We start from the raw sequence: 21,580 nt of genomic DNA, 5'->3' as shown, positions 1-21,580 counted from the left end.
CCACCAGCAGTATATACCCTCATCAATAACATGGAGATGCACTTATTGCACACATTTAATAATGTATCCTCAATCCCACAATATACGATATTATTTAATTTTGATCAGTTCTCCCCCCCCCCCCCCAACCCAACCCCACCCCCCCCCAACCCCCCCCCCCAGAGTGCTGAGCGTTACCATCTCTTATGCTCCTGCTATTCTCGTAGGTAATTTGCGGGCTGTGCGCCCCCCATAGTGGACAACCGATGCAGATAATGTAGTATACCTGATCTCAGCTAAGAGAATTCTTGATGTCAGTATTTAGGCGTCTCCCCCCCCCCACAGCTTCGCCCCTCCTTGTCTTTCTGGGGATAGTAGATTTCTTTACCGTTTTTCCTTCCTCGCTCCATCCATCCATCCCTCATCTAATATCCTATCTGTTATCGGATCCTCTCTTAGTCCTGGGAGATATTTGTAAAAAGCCTCTTTGACGTCTACGGAATTATCACTACAATTTGTGCAAAATATTGAACTCTTCTTCCCCGTTTTTTTGTTAGGGGTTTTTACTTCCGTCACTTAGTTTTTTTCTATCCATTCTGGCTCCATCTCTTTCCGCTTCATGTAAGTTTTTTTCATTACTCCCCCATAGCCTCCCACTCTCTCCGTGCTCTGGGGTTTCCCGGGGGATATCCCCATAGTACAGAGAGAGGGGGGCAGGTCTAAGAGCTTCTCTCTGGGACTCCCCAGAGTAAGTATAGAGGGGGTGTAGCTAGAGGGCCGAACCGCCTAGCCCAGCCCCACTCCCTCCTCCCACACGGTCAGGGAAGCCCTGTAACCCCGCTCGCCTCTCTCTGCTATAGGGAAATCCCTTGGGGAGAGGGGTGAAGGGAGTCCCCTACTGCTGGGGAACTGCCCGGCCGCGGGGCTTACAGCAGGACATTTTAAACGTCTGTTAGTCCTCATGGGGATTGAATTCCTGAAACTCTGGTGAAAACCCAAAATGGGCTGCAGGGCGTCTTCAGAAGTACACCTCCTTAATACTCACCGTGGTAGATTTGGGCTGGCTGCACACGAACGGGTCAGATTGCACATCGGGAACCCACAGCGGAATCCGACCCTCCGCCCAGCCAGCGTCTGTGCGTACCTCTCCCTTTCTCTTTTACTCCGTACTACAGATGGTTACAGGCAGCCGCCGGCAGACATGCTGACGGACACCAACCCAAAAGACTGAGGTGCATCAACACCATATTTTAGGGTGTGAATATTTATGCAACCACATTTTTTTCCACCCAAAAAGACTTCCACTGAAAAAACAAACAGAGGTGGAAGAGTAAAAATAAAAACCGCACAACACAAGGAGCAGAACCACCACCACCACACCCCACCCCACCCACACACAGTGCACCACCACAACGGAGCAGAACCACACACGGAGTGCACCACCACAACGGAGCAGAACCACACACGGAGCACACAACCACATGGAGCAGAACCACACACGGAGCGCACAACCACACACACACCACCACAACGGAGCACAAACACACAATGCAAGGAGCAGAACCACACACGGAGCGCACAACCCCCCACACACAACCACAGGGAGTGCACCAGCACACGGAGCGCACAACCCCACACACACAACCACACGGAGCGCACAACCCCACACACCACCACAACGGAGCACAAACACACAATGCAAGGAGCAGAACCACCACATGGAGCGCACCACCACACACACAGTGCACCACCACAACGGCGGTCCCTCCCCAGTTTTACTGAGGACTCGTTTCCCTTTGACCGTAGAGTTTATTTTTGATCACATTGACATAATCTTCCCTTCTGCTGTAATTTGATCCCTTTAACCCCTTAGTGATGAAGCCGGTTGGCGTCTTAATGACCATCTAGTTTTTTGTCGTAGTACTAGAGCCAAACCCTTTACATTTTTCCGCCAACAGCGTCATGTGACGTCTTGTCCATTTGCAGGCATACAATGTATTGTAGAACGGATTTTTTTTTTTTTAAAGCAGATTGGGGGAAAAAAAAAATAGTATTTGAGATTTCATTGTTACGGCGGTCAGTGCGAAAAATAATTCATGTGATCCCATCCCTCTCGTTCTGCCGATCCCACGTTTACATTTTTATGTTTTGTATCGATCTGCTTTTGTGCCGCCGCGGTTCTATCTTCCCCTCGATGGGTCCTGTTTTTGTGCCGCCGCGGTTCTATCTTCCCCTCGATGGGTCCTGTTTTTGTGCAGTGAACTCTCGTCTTCATTTATCTGATTTGTGGGAATTTATAACATTTTGGTCCCTTTTTATTCCATGTTTCTGGAGCCATGATGACTAAAACCTGCAGTGGCTCATCGCTGCCCCCACAGACCGCTGGCGGTTTTCCTTTGTCAGGGGTATGGTTTGCGGGATGTTTTGTACTTTTTGTGCCATTTGTTGGTCCATGCGACGTTTTGATCACTTTCTTTTCCGTTTTTTTGTGAGGCAGGAGAGGTAACGCGAACCCTCATCACCAGGTTTGTTTTTTTTTCCTTCCTCATGACGGGCATTGGGCAGATAAATAATTCACCAACTTCCTCTCTGGGTCATTACAAACGCAGCGATACAATAGTAAAAGGAGGAAAGGTTTGGAAGTTTTTATTTTTAGCATTTTTTGGTACACTAACTTTTTATTTTCGTTCCACTGGGGGGTCTTGATTATCACCATATTCTATCATCCTTCTAATACACTATACTGTACTATAGCAGTGCATTAGAATGCCTATGAAGCATAGACAGAGGCGGAGCCTCATAGGCCATTGTTGGCAGGCCCAGGGACTACCTTCAAGCCTCCAGGGCCCATAGCAACCCATCAGGACCCCACTATCACATCTTGGGGGAGCCGATGGGCGACAGAGCGAGTCCCCTCCCTCTGTCAGGCTTTTTCATGCCGTGGTCACACTGACTGCAGAATGTAGAGGGTTAAACCGTGGTTTCTTCAGTCTCCACCATTAGACTGGGTTCCTACGGGATGGAACTCTTGTGAGATGTCCGCAGTGGAACCGCACTTAAATTCTGCAGGATTTCCGCAGCAGACAGGCTGCCCACTCCACTTGGCGCGGGCATGAAGCGGCTTCTCAACCTGCATTACGCTGTAGTAATCTCTCCCCCTAAAGAACCCGCAGCCAATTGGTGGCAAAATTGACAAGTGGCGGTTTTGAATTCCATGTAGCATGGCAGCAGTCTGCAAATCTCAGCCCCTTTGCTGCTTAGTCTCAGGTTTAAAGATACATATCCGCACGGAAATTCCGCCCCATGTGAACCCAGGCTTAGAGGAAGTGCCAGGCTGTCACCCGACAATAGAGGACCTGCTCTCCCCGGAACGGGAGACCCGCGCCAGGCTGCTGAGGCACCGCCATCATAAAGACCTACTGCAGAATAAAGCCCCCTCATGGCCGCCATCAAAAGACGCACGGGCAGTCGCTAGGGGGTTAAACCTTCCAATGTGCCGACACTAGCCCCTTGATACAAGCCATGTCCAGGGTAGGAGACAAATACAGTAAGAGGGCGATACGGCGCAGTACATTCCCGGTAAAAATAAAAGTGGCCACAGAGTCCGAGTTCATCTCCACGTCAGGCGGTCATTCCGTCAGGCCGGTGACGGCGTACGTCTCGGTCAGCAGGCCGTTCCTTTCTATTACAATCGGTAGCACAGTACTCAGGTTGTCTATTAAGTCATTACAAGTTTCCTTTGTTAGGTGCTTATACCAGAAGTCTTTAATCGCCTCGATCAGCCCCTCCTTGGCCTTCGGCTTTGCCACCTTCCAGATATGGTTCTTCATTAAGTCCCAGACTATTTTTATTGGGTTGAAATCCGGTGATCTGCAGAAAGAGGGGGAAAAAAGTTTATATATTTTATGCACACAGTTTTCTGACAGCTGCAGTCTCTAGCGCCCCCTATAGAGTTCAGTAGGGATACTATTTTGTCTTGTGGGCCATGAAACAAAAACACACAGCTGAGCTCTCCTCCAGGTGAGACTGTTAAAAGGAAGGAGAGACCTCCGATCCAGCAGCGTCAGCGCCTCGACGTCCGGCACACTAGGGACGGACCGGTTGTCAGTGACATTAATAAAGGGGGCTGCTGTATCATTTCATTGACTACGCCGGCCCCCAACGGTCAGTCAGGGCTTAGTTGTTAAAATTAGCCAGCCGGCCCCTCCCAAAAAGAGGAGGTCCAAACCAGAGCTGGGCAGGGCAGGCCAGCACCATTGGATACGTGTCTCTTGGGAAGAGCCCTTTAATCTGCAGACCGCTTTATCTCCCAGCATGCATTTCCTGGCTGTAAAACTCATTATGCAAATGTGGCCGTCTCCAAGAGAAGCAGCACCCCCCACCCCCGAGCAGATTATGTGTGTATGGGAACGTACTCCGGCGGCGTGGGGACCCAGTTTATGCCGTTCTCCTGCAGGAAGTCGGCTGAGGTGCTGCACTTCGGGCCGCTGTCTTGGAACAGTCTGTGCCCCAGGGGCCACTGATTCTTCACGTACGGGGCCAGAACTTTGACCACAACTTCTTCCTGAAAGGATTGTTTATCCAATATGCCTGTAAAAAGACAAACACAAAGCTACATTCACCGGCCTCGTAATCGGTAACGGGCGCCGGTACGAACATCCAACGCCGATCCCAAAACCGGACAATCATTCGAATAGACACGCCAATAATGGTGGCACACACCATCGCTCAGAGGGGAACGTCGGGTCAACAGAACAGTGGAAAGAACTGGATGCAACTGATCAACAAGACTGATCCCATGAAGGACTGTTAGATGCCACGCAGCCAACCCTCCTCCTGCTGTAAGCGGGCGACGAGTGCCGATACACCTACAGAGCAGTATCTGTGTCCGGGGGAGGGACCAAGGCGCAGCTGTATACTGTCTGCACATTAACCCCTACACCGCCCATGTGATATTACCACCCTCACCACCCTAGGCCACCGGAAGAGGAACTGCACATCAGCATTAACCACATTTATTTTATTTTTTGGGAAGGAGGGAGTCGGACCTTAAAGGGGTTGTCCCGCGCCGAAACGGGTTTTGTTTTTTTTTTTAACCCCCCCCCCGTTCGGCGCGAGACAACCCCGATGCAGGGGTTAAAAAAACAACCCGCACAGCGCTTACCTGAATCCCGGCGGTCCGGCGTCTTCATACTCACCTGCTGAAGATGGCCGCCGGGATCCTCTGTCTCCGTGGACCGCAGGGCTTCTGTGCGGTCCATTGCCGATTCCAGCCTCCTGATTGGCTGGAATCGGCACGTGACGGGGCGGAGCTACACGGAGTCGGCATTCTGCACGAGCGGCCCCATAGAAGACTGCAGAAGACCCGGACTGCGCAAGCGCGGCTAATTTGGCCATCGGAGGGCGAAAATTAGTCGGCTCCATGGGAACGAGGACGCCAGCAACGGAGCAGGTAAGTATAAAACTTTTTATAACTTCTGTATGGCTCATAATTAATGCACAATGTACATTACAAAGTGCATTAATATGGCCATACAGAAGTGTATAGACCCACTTGCTGCCGCGGGACAACCCCTTTAAATTAACCCCTTCACTGTCCAAACAACTGTGGGTAGAGGAAAGCGAGCCATTAACCCCTTCACTGCCCTAGATCACCATTACCCCTACACTGCTCTAGACCCCTCCCCCAGGAGGCACTTCCACAGGTATTGTACCATTCACTGCCCTAGAGTACTGAAGAATTTTGGGGTGGGAAGCAGAGGGGCAGCGAACCAGCATTAACCACACTATTGCTCTAGATAACCATTATTGTTCAGGGGATAACCGGACATTAAAGGGGTTGGCTGTTTTATAGTATAGTATAGTATAAGATTCCCCTGATGTCAGGGTTCCTACAATCTGTGCAGTGATGCCAGAACAGCAGGTGACCGCCGTTCCTACACAAAGGCTGAAGGCCTGCGGGGGTACCGTGCTGGATAGGCAGAGGACCGGTAAGCAATGCCGCTTTTATTATCTTAATGGAGAAGCAAAAAAGGAAAAACACTGATGTAACGGCGCCACCTTCAGGACAGATGTACATGAGCTACGAGTTTAAGGAAAATGTATTTTCTTTTGATAAGAGCCTAAAAAACACATCTGCAGCTCTACTTACTACATCCAGCAAGCTAAAAACCCCTTTAAACACCACACAGCAGTGACCCCTTCACCCTAGATCACCGAGGGGCAGGGGAGAGTCAACCGCTGCAATACCCTAGACCACCATGGTATAAGGGGCAGCTCATCAGCATTAATGCACTAGATCACCTGACATTAACCCCTTCACATGTGCACCTGTGGCAGAGATATTAGTCAGTAAGCTTCAGTGCGGCAGTTACAGACGTGGATAGATATTCTGTGCTCAGAGCTGTGTAACGCATCTGCATTAATATACAAAACCGTACCTTCAAAGATCATAATGGGGCCCGGCCCCGCCCGGGAGATGGCAGCCCAGACGTGAACCTTCAGAGGCTGCCTTGGTTTGGCTGACGGTTGGGACCTCATTCTAGATGCCAGTCGTGGAAATCGCTCCAGTCCCACGGCGGTCTCATCGGAGAATATGACGTCGTTGAACTCCTCCTTGCTCTCCATCCACGCCCGGGCCTGGCTGACCCGCTCCTCTCTGTTCACATCCCTTTTTGTGGGGTGGATCCTGCGGTAACATGAATAAATAACCCCCCTGCGGTATACGGGACTGCGTGACATGCATCACAGCGCTTCACACCACCGACTACTACATACGATACCTGGGGGGTCCAAAGCTCCAACCGAGTTCCCGTCTTATTCTTCGAATGCTGCTCTCTGAGATTTCTATACTATACTCACTTTTCAGTATCTTCTTTATTTCTGCGGCGCCATAAAACTCATCGTTTTCGCGGGTGAGCGCACCAATCAGGTCTCTTACTTGTCTGCAAACGGAAGAACAAACTGCTGGAAGAGATCCGTGCCGCACACAAGGCTGCCACGCAGTCACTACGCCGCCGGCTGGAGGGCGCTGCCAGTACTTAACCCCTTAGGGACGCGGCTTAATTCAGACCCAAGGACGTGATTATTATTTATTTTTTGGAGATTTTAATCTTCACTTTTCCAAAGCCTTAACGTTTATTACGGGGAGTTTCACAATACATTCTGGTCCCAATATAAAGTATAGTTTGCCCTCCTGTGGCCACAGAAAATACTTCTGCACTGCAATGCATTATTGTTGACCATGGCGGACCTGGACTCCATAGTCTGACTTCCAGTTGCCATGGCAATCCGCCGACCCTTCACGATTGCATAGCTGATCGCAGTATGTAGGGGATTACCAATGAGGATCGGCAATCTCATCGATCCCCACTGTTGCAGCGGTGGGATGTACTTCCGAACCATCCGTAGGGCATGAGCTTATGTCCTGAGGGGTGGGGTGGGGTGGGGGGGGGGGGGGGGGGGGTTAAAGGGGTTGTCCATTTGTAAGCTTTCCTCAAGCTAGATCCTTAATAGTAGATCACCCTTATCACCCCTGCTGATGAGCCGCTGGCTGGTCCTGTTCATTCAGCCGATTTGTGCAGGAAGCACACGGCTCTGTTCCCACTGCCGTGGCCAGGCCTGGTAGTCAAAGTTTCATTCATTTATGTGGGAACTTGGGTTGTAATACCAAGCCTAGCCACTGCAGCGGGAACAGAGCTGTCTGCTTCCTGCATGAAGACACAAGCCCAGATAACCACCGATTGGTAGGAGTCCGTGGCAAAGAACCCCTGCCGCTCTGCTATGGATGACCCATGCTCAGGATAGGCCAGCAACAGTTTACAACTGGACAATCCCTTTTGATTTGTGTGGAGATATCAATACCTAGTAATTCTAGGGGGCCCTTCACCACAATGGCTGCCATTGTTGGGCGTCCACAGAAGGACAAGCATGAATGCAAGCCATGCAGAGTGACCATTTCTGCCTATGCGCCAAGAGGCCACGCCCTCAGACCACACCCATTTTTCATCCCTGACTGGTATGTTTTGGTGAAAAAGGTGGCACCCCTAACTGCGCGATATTTGAGTGACACAAGTTCAGAGCCTGATTACTCACGGCGTAGTTTTCGGGGAGGTGACGCATCGGATCTTTTGCATCCCCTTGGCGTAGTACCACACGCTCTGTTTGCTCATGTGAATATCGTTGCTCTTCAGCCACTTCTGAATGGCGCCCACCGAGTGCCCCTCCTTCGTCATGTCGCAGATCTTGTCGATCCACACTTTGTCGTATTTCTTGGGCATTTTCTCGTGTCCGAGGGTACAGTACAAGCCAAGGAGGTGTGGGGTCTCGTTAGAGCGTCACTTCTAAGCTGGAGACCGTAGGAGACACCCGCTGACCCACCGCCAAAATCACCTAGAGGGAGACATTGGGAAAAGTAAGACTATGATGGCTTGGAGTAGAGGACTTCACGGCGGCCGACCACGGGGCACGGATGCTTCTCCGACCGGCCTCATCACTGGATCATCGGAATCATGACACTGACCTCCCGCTGTTTGCCGACCGGCAGCGGCTGCGGACCACCGGTGTTATCTAACATGCAAAAACTACAACTCCCACAATGCCGCGGGGCGAGTCACTGACCAGTGCCACAACTGTACAAACTGTCCTCATAGCAGAGTGTGAAGGTACCGGGCAGCCCGAGCAGCTACAAACAGCGGAGCCTGCAGGACGTAACCGCGGGGTACCGATGATCGCATGATCATAGAGATCATACGATCGCCGGGTCAAGTCGCCTACAGGGGCATGAAGAAAAGACGCACGCTTGGCATCGCCACATCCGGAACGACCGCTACAATAAACAAACACCATTCATCCTGCAACACAAACCGCAAAGAAAAAAATAAGTAAAACACGCAGCCACAACGCCCGCTGTGCACCACAAACGCAATAAAAGTGATCAAAAGCCGCGTGTAGCCGAAACCGGTAGCGCTAAAAACCACAGCCTGCCGCACAAAGAACAAACCTTCATACCGCCATGTCAAAAGAGAAAGGGGTTGTGCCAAAATACAGTTCTCTACGGGATCCACTTATCGGTGGGGGTCTGACCGCTGGGATCCACACCCAGAACCGCAGGACCCAGAGGGCCGGGCGTGAGGCCAGGCAGCTACTGCATTCATGGTAGTGGAAGCATCGGATATTGTAGACGCCCGACAACCCGTTTCCACCCCCTTAACCCCTCGGTGGCAGGTTTATTATTACCATGCCAGCGCAGCAGGCCCCGGAGATTTTCCTGAGGCAATTCGAAGTGACAAACGTGTAGAGCGGCACAATAACGGGGTCCTGGCCAGCATTTCAGCACTAGAGCTGTCCACAGAAATCTTCCGGGGTCTAACTGCATGGTCAGTGCAGCAAGCCCCGGAGATGTTCTGGACGTGCCACTAAAGGGGTTAAATGAAAGGATATTAAATGACTGCTGTCAGTACAGCCTGTGGAAACTAGCATAGTACTGCAGAGTATACACCCGACTGAACGAGGCTGCATATCAAGTCACTGACAGCCCTATAGGGGCTGAACTACAAGGTGACTATAGGGAAGGAAGCTGCAAGATAGTTCCTGTAAATCTGTGTAGTCCCCTCCCCCGCGGGGGGCGCCATCACACCGCCTCCCCTCCTCCATGGGGGGCGCCATCACACCGCCTCCCCTCCTCCATGGGGGGCGCCATCACACCGCCTCCCCTCCTCCATGGGGGGCGCCATCACACCGCCTCCGCCTACACAAGGCCTCATCCACACGGGCGTATTCACATCATATTTGTTATGCACTAAACATGAAGTATCGACACCCGTTGATTTGTTTTGGGGTACGCAGGCCGGCGTATTTACACATGTGGGGGCAAAAGAAAAAAAAGGCAGCGTCCGGCTGTGATCCGTATTATGAACCGAAAAGGCCCGTTAGAGTGAATACAGACTGCGTACGGACGCATGCAGTCACCTCCCCGCTGCGGCCTGCGTGGATCATGTAGTCTTACTGCCGCGGGCGCCCTCACCATGTAGGGCAGATCCCCGCCGGCACAGTGTGACTTGTTTGCGGTCATATAGCGAGTTACGGATGTAACCAAACGTATGGCGTATTTACAGTGTGGAAGACGTAGCTCAGAACAATATGGCTGCCGTAGGTCATGTGACGCGCCGCGCTCTTTACCGCACATAGGTATATACGCTAATGTGATGGACCAATGAAGATAATATCCTCCGCCTCCATTCATGAAGGAACCCCGGTGGGGATGAGCCCCAACGCCGAGCGACATACAGATTCTTGTCCCATATAAAGGCGCCGGGTTCACGCGGGAATAAAGAAGCGGCGTGTCAGCGCTTTCTTCATTTCTGCAGCGGCCCGTCTCCGCTCTATGGGGAGAGACGGCCACAGCGGAGGTGCAGGCGGTGAAGCCGCTCCAGGACGGCTGCAGGCCACGCTTATTTGGTGCGGTCATTCCGTGAGACTGCCACCCCATGTGACCCCAGCCCACGGCCGCCGGCACACGACCCGGGCAGATTCTGCATATGGGCGCCTGCAGGAGAATCCGGCCCTGACCAGTGACCTCACCATCCGTATAGCGGACGGTTCAGGCGGCTCGCCATCAGACGTGTGCCGTACACATCGCCTAGCGACGGCGCGGGAAAACAATGATGCAGATATCCACAAATGACAGCTGGACGGGCGGACGGATTCCAGTGACCAATAGGAGGCGTCCGTGCAGAATCGGCACCTCAGTAGAGCAGGCGGTGACCTTACCTCCGCTCACAGAAATCACAACTGGTTTCCGCTCGTGCGCAGGGAGAAGCGTCTGTCCTCAGCGGTGCGGACCCCGACCACGGATTCACAATGCGGCCCGTTTGTGTGCAGGCGGCCTAACAGTATGACCGGCCTCCGTACAAGGACCGCCGCACACCTCTGTAGATAAGACACTGCCTTCTGTAAATAACCGGCCCTGATCTGGACTGCCGCCTCCACAACCTCCGGATACAAGAGTGGGAGAGGCGCCACAAGTAGGGCACAAAGACCACTGATTGGTTGGCTGCCCCCCTGACTGCGATATAAGGCTCCTACCACAAGGTGTCCCACATAGACAGATGGGGTGACCAGATGGGGGCGACCCCCACGATCAGCAGGAGAGCGGGACTCTTGTCAATGCAGGAGAAGAGACTCTTACAGTGACATCACTGTGAACGGAGCGCAGGTCGAGCATCCACCGAGACCCCCACCGTCCCGTGTCCCTGGTCCTCTTGCCCCCCCTCGTCCCGCAGTGTGGTGGAGGCCGGACGGAGCGCTCAAGCGCACTAACACTCCATTCACTCGCTCTCATTACTTTGGTCAGCCCCCCTCTTGTGGATACGGGATAACGTGTCTCACCCCTCCCTAAAGGGGGATTGTCTCACCCCTCCCTAAAGGGGGATTGTCTCACCCCTCCCTAAAGGGGGATTGTCTCACCCCTCCCTAAAGGGGGATTGTCTCACCCCTCCCTAAAGGGGGATTGTCTCACCCCTCCCTAAAGGGGGATTGTCTCACCCCTCCCTAAAGGGGGATTGTCTCACCCCTCCCTAAAGGGGGATTGTCTCACCCCTCCCTAAAGGGGGATTGTCTCACCCCTCCCTAAAGGGGGATTGTCTCACCCCTCCCTAAAGGGGGATTGTCTCACCCCTCCCTAAAGGGGGATTGTCTCACCCCTCCCTAAAGGGGGATTGTCTCACCCCTCCCTAAAGGGGGATTGTCTCACCCCTCCCTAAAGGGGGATTGTCTCACCCCTCCCTAAAGGGGGATTGTCTCACCCCTCCCTAAAGGGGGATTGTCTCACCCCTCCCTAAAGGGGGATTGTCTCACCCCTCCCTAAAGGGGGATTGTCTCACCCCTCCCTAAAGGGGGATTGTCTCACCCCTCCCTAAAGGGGGATTGTCTCACCCCTCCCTAAAGGGGGATTGTCTCACCCCTCCCTAAAGGGGGATTGTCTCACCCCTCCCTAAAGGGGGATTGTCTCACCCCTCCCTAAAGGGGGATTGTCTCACCCCTCCCTAAAGGGGGATTGTCTCACCCCTCCCTAAAGGGGGATTGTCTCACCCCTCCCTAAAGGGGGATTGTCTCACCCCTCCCTAAAGGGGGATTGTCTCACCCCTCCCTAAAGGGGGATTGTCTCACCCCTCCCTAAAGGGGGATTGTCTCACCCCTCCCTAAAGGGGGATTGTCTCACCCCTCCCTAAAGGGGGATTGTCTCACCCCTCCCTAAAGGGGGATTGTCTCACCCCTCCCTAAAAGGGGATTGTCTTACCCCTCCCTAAAAGGGGATTGTCTTACCCCTCCCTAAAAGGGGATTGTCTTACCCCTCCCTAAAAGGGGATTGTCTCACCCCTCCCTAAAAGGGGATTGTCTTACCCCTCCCTAAAAGGGGATTGTCTTACCCCTCCCTAAAAGGGGATTGTCTCACCCCTCCCTAAAAGGGGATTGTCTTACCCCTCCCTAAAAGGGGATTGTCTTACCCCTCCCTAAAAGGGATTGTCTATTTGCTGGATGATTTTTATTTTTTAAGAGTAGATGCAAATGTGTTAAAACAAAAGCAGTGATCCGGCCGCAGTGATCCGGCCGCAGTGATCCGGCCGCAGTGATCCGGCGCCGCGGTCCTCCCAGTCCGTGTTACGGAACCGCCACCACCTGACCACCGCAGCCAGTCAGAGGTCCATGACATTCGCAGCGCTGTCTCTGCCCGTGTAGATGCGCTTTATGGCACATGCGCCTTTATTTTCCCCCCACGTTGCATCCATAGTCACTGCGTTCACAAGCGGAAAAAAAACCCACGGAGGACGACGTCCGCGTCACCCCGAGCCACACGACCAAAACAGCGACGCAAATACGCCTGCAACACGCCCACCTGGTGCCCCTGCAGACCCGGATGGGCGCACACTAAGATCGCGCCACGATCAGGCAAGTCAATGCGGTGTATGCTGTTCATAAGGAGAGGCGGGTAACGCCCGGGTGCGTGGGGCCTGATGGGTGATCTACCAGCTGCTGATTTCAGCAAGCGGCGGGTCCAAGAGGCGACAAACGTAAGAAGACCCCGGGGCCCGTTGTATTTGGCGCATCTTCATCCATCATCGCCGTTCCTGGGTTTCTCCACACAGCCGAACGCGATATGTACCACGAGACTCACCCCGATATCGCGCTTGTGCGGAGGAAGAAGTTAGACCGCCGCTGCCCGCCGGAGGTGGCACCAACGCCCGTTGTCCTGGCATCAGCTCCACGCCCCTGGTGGCACGATGCCAGGAGTTCGGAGCAGCGATGCTGCAGCCGCTGTTACCAGAATTCCACTCCAGGGACCGGTAGAACCGCGGGCGCCGCAGCGCTGCCTCGCCGGGCGCCGCTTGTGGCTGTAACCCTTAGGATCCAATTCCTCAGCGGAGCGCCGGCACGTCACGGACGTCACCGCGGCGGGGGGAGTGCTGGGATCGCGGGACCCCATTAGTAACGCCTGCTATGTACTAAGAACGCGGCTCATATTCACACGAGTTTTCTGTGCCTTGTGCGATTCGCGCTCGAGTATGCGAGACCTCAAGGCGCATTCACACCGAGCAATCTGCGCCAAAAATCCTTCCAATGAGCGAAAGGCAGCGGCGATGATTGGTCCAACCGCAGCCAGCGGCTGAAGGACCGACCGGAAGCGCCAGAACACAGCGTAATTTACTGTACTCTGTGCGCAAAAGACACGCACCGATGCCCTCAGCCATAAACCGTCTCTTCAAGCAGAGTACATTGACCGGCACAATACGCAGCGCTCCACGCGTCCTCCAGCGGACGGCCCGCACAATACGCAGCGCTCCACGCCTCCTCCAGCGGACGGCCCGCACAATACGCAGCACTCCACGCCTCCTCCAGCGGACGGCCCGCACAATACGCAGCGCTCCACGCCTCCTCCAGCGGACGGCCCGCACAATACGCAGCGCTCCACGCCTCCTCCAGCGGACGGCCCGCACAATACGCAGCCTGGTTACTTCTATGGGGACTTTAGATACAACACCGCGGTTTTTGTGTGACCGCCGTGCGCAGAAAGACACGCCCAGATGACCGAATCCATGGAAACCATTGGGTTCTGTTCGCTGTGTATTGCGAATCCATGGAAATGGCGAACAGGCGATAATCGTTGTGTGCGCACGGCCGCCGACAGCGCAGAGCAAAGAAAAAGACGATCGTCCGTGTGAACAGGAGACCATCCGCGCGAACACACCGCCTTCGGCACAGACTGTCCCTCCCGCACCAGCGCTCACACGGGCGCACTGCGGCGGATCACATGTCATGCGTAGCGCTGTGTGTAACCCCTGGAGACTAGAATAATGCGCGACAAAATGGGAAATCCGTTTTTCCTTCTCAATCGTCGTAGAAAACCGCATGTGGAGCGCCCCAATGTAGATCAGCGCCCCCCCCCCCCAATGTAGATCAGCAGCCCCCCCCCAATGTAGATCAGCAGCCCCCCCCAATGTAGATCAGCGGGTCACACGTGTACAACACGCCGCCCCCATACCCCCGTGTGAGCGCTGGCGCGATAGTCGGGCGGTAGGCTGTATGACAGAGGGGGGGGGCAGTCCGTACGACGATCAGTGTGAAGGTACCTTAAACCGAACGGACGAGCGATGAACACATTACTGTCCCCGTCCGGTCGCCGGCCGCGGTTAGGGCGTGTTCAAATGGCGACCGCGTATGTCAGCCACACGTAAACGCTGCGTTCTGCGGCAGGTGAAGTGCGCTTACGCCCGCTCCGACATGTGTGTAGATGCATTGCGTGTTCGCGCACAAAGTCCCGTCAGGTAGTCTGCGTACGGCGTGGGCACTTACGGACGCCCGCTGATTTCTACTGGCTCTCGTGGTGCGCAAATGTTCACCAAGGGAGGTCCGGCATCACGGGAAAAGATACGTTCAGGAGAACGAAGCCATGAAAAGCAACAGGTTCTGTTCACTACGTGTCGCCGTACACCGCGCCGGACGCACAGAACGGGGTGAGAGAGGCGGCACGCCGGGAAACACGTCCAGGGGGGCCGGACTACGAACTAGTAGAAAAAGGAAACGACGCGGAAAACGAACGCAGCGACCGAATACTGAGGATGGGAGCGGAGAACGGCACAAACTGCAGCCTCCCAGCCCGCACTCACCCGCAGCCCGCACTCACCCGCTGCAGCCCGCCCGCAGCCCGCACTCACCCGCTGCAGCCCGCACTCACCCGCTGCAGCCCGCCCGCAGCCCGCACTCACCCGCCGCAGCCCGCCCGCAGCCCGCACTCACCCGCCGCAGCCCGCACTCACCCGCTGCAGCCTCCCAGCCCTCCCGCAGCCCGCACTCACCCGCTGCAGCCTCCCAGCCCTCCCGCAGCCCGCACTCACCCGCTGCAGCCCCCTTGCAGCCCGCACTCACCTCCCGCAGCCCGCACTCACCCGCCCGCTGCAGCCCCCCCGCAGCCCGCACTCACCCCCCCGCCCCCCCGCAGCCCGCACTCACCCCCCCCGCAGCCCGCACTCACCCCCCCGCCCCCCCGCAGCCCGCACTCACCCCCCCGCCCCCCCGCAGCCCGCACTCACCCCCCCCGCCCCCCCGCAGCCCGCACTCACCCCCAAGCCCGCACTCACCCCCAAGCCCTCCCGCAGCCCGCACTCACCCCCAAGCCCTCCCGCAGCCCGCACTCACCCCCAAGCCCTCCCGCAGCCCGCACTCACCCCCAAGCCCTCCCGCAGCCCGCACTCACCCCCAAGCCCTCCCGCAGCCCGCACTCACCCCCAAGCCCTCCCGCAGCCCGCACTCACCCCCAAGCCCTCCCGCAGCCCGCACTCACCCCCAAGCCCTCCCGCAGCCCGCACTCACCCCCAAGCCCTCCCGCAGCCCGCACTCACCCCCAAGCCCTCCCGCAGCCCGCACTCAGTCCCAAGCCCTCCCGCAGCCCGCACTCACCCCCAAGCCCTCCCGCAGCCCGCACTCACCCCCAAGCCCTCCCGCAGCCCGCACTCAGTCCCAAGCCCTCCCGCAGCCCGCACTCACCCCCAAGCCCTCTCGCAGCCCGCACTCACCCCCCTGCAGCCCGCACTCCGCACTCACCCCCCTGCAGCCCGCACTCACCTCCCAGCCCCCCCTGCAGCCCGCACTCACCTCCCGCAGCCCCCCAGCCCTCACTCACCCCCCAGCCCTCCCGCAGCCCGCACTCACCTCACAGCCTCCCAGCAGCCCGCACTCACCTCCCACAGCCCGCACTCACCCCCCCCAGCCCTCCCGCAGCCCACACTCACCCGCTGCAGCCTCCCAGCCCTCCCGCAGCCCGCACTCACCCCCCAGCCCTCCCGCAGCCCGCACTCACCTCCCGCAGCCCGCACTCACCTCCCGCAGCCCGCACTCACCTCCCGCAGCCCGCACTCACCTCCCGCAGCCCGCACTCACCTCCCGCAGCCCGCACTCACCTCCCGCAGCCCGCACTCACCCGCTGCAGCCTCCCAGCAGCCCGCACTCACCCCCCACAGCCCGCACTCACCCGCTGCAGCCTCCCAGCAGCCCGCACTCACCTCCCAGCAGCCCGCACTCACCCCCCACAGCCCGCACTCACCCCCCACAGCCTCCCAGCAGCCCGCACTCACCTCCCACAGCCCGCACTCACCCCCCCAGCCCTCCCGCAGCCCACACTCACCCGCTGCAGCCTCCCAGCCCTCCCGCAGCCCGCACTCACCTCCCGCAGCCCGCACTCACCCGCTGCAGCCTCCCAGCAGCCCGCACTCACCCCCCACAGCCCGCACTCACCCGCTGCAGCCTCCCAGCCCCCCAGCAGCCCGCACTCACCTCCCGCAGCCCCCCAGCAGCCCGCACTCACCTCCCGCAGCCCGCACTCACCTCCCGCAGCCCCCCAGCAGCCCGCACTCACCCGCTGCAGCCTCCCAGCCCTCCCGCAGCCCGCACTCACCCGCTGCAGCCCCCTTGCAGCCCGCACTCACCTCCCGCAGCCCGCACTCAACCGCTGCAGCCTGCACTCACCCGCTGCAGCCCGCACTCACCCCCCAGCCCTCCCAGCAGCCCGCACTCACCTCCCAGCAGCCCGCACTCGCCCGCACTCACCGGCTGCGGCCCCCCAGCCCTCCCGCAGCCCGCACTCACCCCCCAGCAGCCCGCACTCACCCCCCAGCAGCCCGCACTCACCCGCTGTAGCCTCACAGCCCTCCCCGCAGCCCGCACTCACCCGCTGCAGCCTCCTCTCCGCTCCTCCGCGCACCATCTTGGATTTCAGCTTTCTCTTCCTCTGTCCTATCACTCCAATGATCAGCTATAGCCAGTACCATCTCCACCCGGCGGGGGGCGGTGTACATATCATTACCCTCTACAGTCTGCTACATGAGGTAAAGGGCCAGACGGACGCGGTACGGAGGATTACGGGGCTCCCCTCCATGACACTGTGTGACAGGAGGCTGTAGTCTGCACAGTGATGTGACCGGAGCTGCTGTCTCCCCCCGTGCAGGTCCTGGTGGTACAGTCTATCATACAGGAAGATCTGGCGTCTCCATGACGACGAGGCCCCGCCCCGCAGCCTGCACAATGGCGCTCAGTAGTGAGGCGGCCGGCAGGAATATATCTATATTACTCCGCAAATGCGCACCATTCGCAACCTGATTGGTTGTTTGGATTTACTCTTTCCCGGTGATTGGTTGTTTGGGTTGCCTGATGCACGGTGATTGGTTGTTTAGGTTGGCTCGTGTAGAAGTGGGGCGTAAAAGGCTAATATGCGCCCGGGAGGGGCTGGCGCGGACCCTGTGGCGGCGCGGAGCCGCGGAGGGGTTCATGCCGCCTCTGGGGGGTTTACTTAGTGATAATCTATATGGCGCCAACATATTCCGTAGCGCTTTACAAAGCAGACGTTATATACGCGACGGGAGCGTTCACACGGGCGATAGTCACGGCGGCGATACGAGCGGAGGCCATGATAACACTGATATTAATGTATTTCCTCGCACAGCGCGGTCTGTCGTAGCGAGGCGGGCGCATGTATCCAAACTATTGGAAGCGCTCGCGCTATTTATCAAATGTGAAAACCGCGAGTAGGTGGAAGCGATGCAGAATATATGGCGCCGCACCAGAGCCACACGGCTAAGCTGCAGGAACTGTACGGGTGTCTCGGGCCGCCACCGCGCTCCACCGTGTGCGTGCACCTGAGACCGCGCACACCGTTCACTAAGACGCCGCGCGTCCAGCCGGCTCCACCGTGTGCGTGCACCTGAGACCGCGCACACCCTTCACTGAGACGCCGCGCGTCCAGCCGGCTCCACCGTGTGCGTGCACCTGAGACCGCGCACACCGTTCACTAAGACGCCGCGCGTCCAGCCGGCTCCACCGTGTGCGTGCACCTGAGACCGCGCACACCGTTCACTAAGACGCCGCGCGTCCAGCCGGCTCCACCGTGTGCGTGCACCTGAGACCGCGCACACCGTTCACTAAGACGCCGCGCGTCCAGCCGGCTCCACCGTGTGCATCGCCTGAGACCGCGCACACCGTTCACTAAGACGCCGCGCGTCCAGCCGGCTCCACCGTGTGCGTGCACCTGAGACCGCGCACACCGTTCACTAAGACGCCGCGCGTCCAGCCGGCTCCACCGTGTGCGTGCACCTGAGACCGCGCACACCGTTCACTAAGACGCCGCGCGTCCAGCCGGCTCCACCGTGTGCGTGCACCTGAGACCGCGCACACCGTTCACTAAGACGCCGCGCGTCCAGCCCGCTCCACCGTGTGCGTGCACCTGAGACCGCGCACACCATTCACTAAGACGCCGCGCGTCCAGCCCGCTCCACCGTGTGCATGCACCTGAGACCGTGCACACCGTTCACTAAGACGCCGCGCGTCCAGCCGGCTCCACCGTGTGCATGCACCTGAGACCGCGCACACCGTTCACTGAGACGCCGCGCGTCCAGCCCGCTCCACCGTGTGCGTACACCTGAGACCGCGCTCCACCGTGTGCGTACACCTGAGACCGCGCTCCACCGTGTGCGTGCACCTGAGACCGTGCACACCGTTCACTAAGACGCCGCGCGTCCAGCCGGCTCCACCGTGTGCGTGCACCTGAGACCGCGCACACCCTTCACTGAGACGCCGCGCGTCCAGCCGGCTCCACCGTGTGCGTGCACCTGAGACCGCGCACACCGTTCACTAAGACGCCGCGCGTCCAGCCGGCTCCACCGTGTGCGTGCACCTGAGACCGCGCACACCGTTCACTAAGACGCCGCGCGTCCAGCCGGCTCCACCGTGTGCGTGCACCTGAGACCGCGCACACCGTTCACTAAGACGCCGCGCGTCCAGCCGGCTCCACCGTGTGCATCGCCTGAGACCGCGCACACCGTTCACTAAGACGCCGCGCGTCCAGCCGGCTCCACCGTGTGCGTGCACCTGAGACCGCGCACACCGTTCACTAAGACGCCGCGCGTCCAGCCGGCTCCACCGTGTGCGTGCACCTGAGACCGCGCACACCGTTCACTAAGACGCCGCGCGTCCAGCCGGCTCCACCGTGTGCGTGCACCTGAGACCGCGCACACCGTTCACTAAGACGCCGCGCGTCCAGCCCGCTCCACCGTGTGCGTGCACCTGAGACCGCGCACACCATTCACTAAGACGCCGCGCGTCCAGCCCGCTCCACCGTGTGCATGCACCTGAGACCGTGCACACCGTTCACTAAGACGCCGCGCGTCCAGCCGGCTCCACCGTGTGCATGCACCTGAGACCGCGCACACCGTTCACTGAGACGCCGCGCGTCCAGCCCGCTCCACCGTGTGCGTACACCTGAGACCGCGCTCCACCGTGTGCGTACACCTGAGACCGCGCTCCACCGTGTGCGTGCACCTGAGACCGTGCACACCGTTCACTAAGACGCCGCGCGTCCAGCCGGCTCCACCGTGTGCGTGCACCTGAGACCGCGCACACCCTTCACTGAGACGCCGCGCGTCCAGCCGGCTCCACCGTGTGCGTGCACCTGAGACCGCGCACACCGTTCACTAAGACGCCGCGCGTCCAGCCGGCTCCACCGTGTGCGTGCACCTGAGACCGCGCACACCGTTCACTAAGACGCCGCGCGTCCAGCCGGCTCCACCGTGTGCGTGCACCTGAGACCGCGCACACCGTTCACTAAGACGCCGCGCGTCCAGCCGGCTCCACCGTGTGCATCGCCTGAGACCGCGCACACCGTTCACTAAGACGCCGCGCGTCCAGCCGGCTCCACCGTGTGCGTGCACCTGAGACCGCGCACACCGTTCACTAAGACGCCGCGCGTCCAGCCGGCTCCACCGTGTGCGTGCACCTGAGACCGCGCACACCGTTCACTAAGACGCCGCGCGTCCAGCCGGCTCCACCGTGTGCGTGCACCTGAGACCGCGCACACCGTTCACTAAGACGCCGCGCGTCCAGCCCGCTCCACCGTGTGCGTGCACCTGAGACCGCGCACACCATTCACTAAGACGCCGCGCGTCCAGCCCGCTCCACCGTGTGCATGCACCTGAGACCGTGCACACCGTTCACTAAGACGCCGCGCGTCCAGCCGGCTCCACCGTGTGCATGCACCTGAGACCGCGCACACCGTTCACTGAGACGCCGCGCGTCCAGCCCGCTCCACCGTGTGCGTACACCTGAGACCGCGCTCCACCGTGTGCGTACACCTGAGACCGCGCTCCACCGTGTGCGTGCACCTGAGACCGTGCACACCGTTCACTAAGACGCCGCGCGTCCAGCCGGCTCCACCGTGTGCGTGCACCTGAGACCGCGCACACCCTTCACTGAGACGCCGCGCGTCCAGCCGGCTCCACCGTGTGCGTGCACCTGAGACCGCGCACACCGTTCACTAAGACGCCGCGCGTCCAGCCGGCTCCACCGTGTGCGTGCACCTGAGACCGCGCACACCGTTCACTAAGACGCCGCGCGTCCAGCCGGCTCCACCGTGTGCGTGCACCTGAGACCGCGCACACCGTTCACTAAGACGCCGCGCGTCCAGCCGGCTCCACCGTGTGCATCGCCTGAGACCGCGCACACCGTTCACTAAGACGCCGCGCGTCCAGCCGGCTCCACCGTGTGCGTGCACCTGAGACCGCGCACACCGTTCACTAAGACGCCGCGCGTCCAGCCGGCTCCACCGTGTGCGTGCACCTGAGACCGCGCACACCGTTCACTAAGACGCCGCGCGTCCAGCCGGCTCCACCGTGTGCGTGCACCTGAGACCGCGCACACCGTTCACTAAGACGCCGCGCGTCCAGCCCGCTCCACCGTGTGCGTGCACCTGAGACCGCGCACACCATTCACTAAGACGCCGCGCGTCCAGCCCGCTCCACCGTGTGCATGCACCTGAGACCGTGCACACCGTTCACTAAGACGCCGCGCGTCCAGCCGGCTCCACCGTGTGCATGCACCTGAGACCGCGCACACCGTTCACTAAGACGCCGCGCGTCCAGCCGGCTCCACCGTGTGCGTGCACCTGAGACCGCGCACACCGTTCACTAAGACGCCGCGCGTCCAGCCGGCTCCACCGTGTGCGTGCACCTGAGACCGCGCACACCGTTCACTAAGACGCCGCGCGTCCAGCCCGCTCCACCGT

The sequence above is a fragment of the Eleutherodactylus coqui genome, chromosome 2, assembly GCF_035609145.1.
Source record: "Eleutherodactylus coqui strain aEleCoq1 chromosome 2, aEleCoq1.hap1, whole genome shotgun sequence".
Classification (NCBI taxonomy): domain Eukaryota; kingdom Metazoa; phylum Chordata; class Amphibia; order Anura; family Eleutherodactylidae; genus Eleutherodactylus; species Eleutherodactylus coqui.
This window is presented reverse-complemented; position numbering follows the sequence as displayed.